The sequence below is a fragment of the Cicer arietinum genome, chromosome 3, assembly GCF_000331145.2.
Source record: "Cicer arietinum cultivar CDC Frontier isolate Library 1 chromosome 3, Cicar.CDCFrontier_v2.0, whole genome shotgun sequence".
NCBI lineage: Eukaryota > Viridiplantae > Streptophyta > Magnoliopsida > Fabales > Fabaceae > Cicer > Cicer arietinum.
The window spans coordinates 16,347,092-16,349,591 of NC_021162.2; positions in this window are offsets into that span (position 1 = coordinate 16,347,092).

The following is a 2,500-nucleotide window of genomic DNA, read 5'->3' on the forward strand; positions in this document are numbered from 1 at the left end:
TAAGACGTGGACGTGGCGTGCGCGCGTGTATTGGCTTGCTAGTTGAGGTGCGTAGCAACGAAATCAATTTTTTCAATCGGATGCGTTAGCTTGCTAGTTGACGCCCCGACCTAGTAACAATGGCCAGTCAGTCACAAGGCCAACACTCAGACACCTAGTCACCAGGCAGGCTGGCTGGCCAACACTCAGTCAACAATCACCACGATGGCTGGCTTGTTGGCCAGCACTCAGTCACCAGGCTGGCTGGCTGGCCAGCACGAGTCACCAGTCACAAGTCGCGATTCACCAGCCACCAGTCACCAGTCTCGAGTCGCAAATCACGAGTCACCAGTCACGAGTCGCGATTCACGAGTCACGATTTACGAGTCACCAGTAACGAGTCGCGATTCACCAGCCACCAGTCACCTTTCCCGAGTCGCGACTCACGAGTCACCAGTCTCGAGTCGCGATTCATGAGTCACCAGTCACGATTCACCAGCCAACAGTCACCAGTCCCAAGTCGCGACTCACGAGCTACGAGTCACCAGTCACGAGTCGCGATTCACCAGCCACCAGTCAATAGTCACGAGTCGCGATTCACCAGCCACTAGTCACCAGTCCCCAGTCACCAATCACCAGTCTCGAGTCGCGATTCACGAATCAGTAGTCACGAGTCACTTAGTAACGCAATCCAAATTTTGTTTTTAATGAAATTTTTGATGTCCATGTTATGTGTTTTATGATGCAAGTCCCATGATAAATTTTGCTAAAAATTATATTTTTAATTTTTTAAATATCTTTTAATCATATTTTTAATATTTTATGCACTTTCAAAAATTATAATTAAATAATCCCTTTCCAGAAAATTCCAATTTTTTGTGGGAAGTGGTATTTAATTATTGACAACGTCCCTGTAAAATTTCAAGAAACAATTCCAAGTCTAGGTACCTCGACTAGAAAATGTGCCCCTTATAAATTTTTTAAAAAATTCACCGTTTGTCAAAAAAATTCCAAATTTTTTTGAGGATATTATTATTGGGTTGATAAATATTCGTGCAAAATTTCATGAAAAAAATTAGAAGTCTAGGTCCCTCAAAAGTGGTTTTCTTCCTATAGCCAAAAAAGGGCTCTCTTTCTACATATCTGGAAAAAACACTTCAGACATATATGGGGGGAGGACCTCGCAGGTCATGACTAGCGTGTGCACGGGTTGACTCGGACAGCTTATGCCATCTCTCGGACACATTTTGCCAGCTCTCGTACACTTTTTGCCAGCTCTTGCTAGGCGTGACTGGCTTGGACATCTTTGGGCAATAGTCAATTTTTGTGACTGTGGCAGGTACGAGATGTCCTAGGCAGCCTTGTCCAGCTCTGAAACTGGTTGGGAAAGCTCGTGAAATTGGATGGCTGGCTTGGAAAGTCCCTAACACCTTAGTCATGGACTGCTCCCCCCATGTTAGGTGGTAGTGAACATGACTCGGACAGTAATTGGCATCTCACGGGTAGATGTTGTCTGAGTTGTGGTAAGCTATTTCCTATGCTCTCGAGGTATTGGGGCCCCTTCACCAGTTGCAACCAAGCTGGTGTTGGGATTCATGGGTGGTGGGCTAAACTCGGAACTTGGTTGGCTTCGGGGGGTGACTACATTGAGCTTTTAAATACGTTGGGTTTCTTATTGGTCCTTCATTTGGTCCTAGATTAAAGTTAACCCTTGGATTTAGTTGTTCCATGAGTCACGCCCCGATGCAGTTATCCCGACTCGTAGCGTGACCACATTGTGCTTTTAAATACGTTGGGTTTCTTATTGGTCCTTCATTTGGTCCTAGATTAAAGTTAACCCTGGGATTTAGTTGCTCCATGAGTCATGCCCCGATGCAGTTGTCCTGACTCAAAAGCACGCGTCCAGCAAGTTTTGTCCCTCGGGTTTAATTTGTCATGCTTAGCGATGCGGATCCGACATTGTTGGACGACTTCATGTGCTTGCAGTGCTTTTGCATTGTGGGGGCGTGGTGCGTTCGGTGATGTTGAGTCTTGCTGACGCGTTGGCGTGTGAGATGTGCTTTGGATATTTGTGTTTGCCGGCTTTGTGCTTTTGCATTGAATAGTTTGCATGTAACCCTTGTCAGTTTTTGTTGTACGCCCTTGGCGTTCGTATGTGGTTCCTGTTTTGCTTACCTTTAAAACGGTATCTGTGTGGCTTGTTAGGCTTGATCCATCCCCTGCCGTTGCACGGTCTTGTGGTGGCTTTTGTAGTTTTACGTATGATCCCTTTCTAGATGTACTCGTATGTCTAGATAGGTGCCCATGTATTGACTGAATCTTCGGACGCGGTGCTTGAGATGAACTTTTGTGTTTTTCACATTGTCCCTAAATAATGGTTGCCTTAAATTATGCCTGTTGTTCTGCACGTTTTGATTGCCTTTCGTGGGCGCAAAGCTTGCATTATGGCAGAGTCATTAATGGATGCTACATGGTTGATCCTGCCAGTAGTCATATGCTTGTCTCAAATATTAAGCCATGC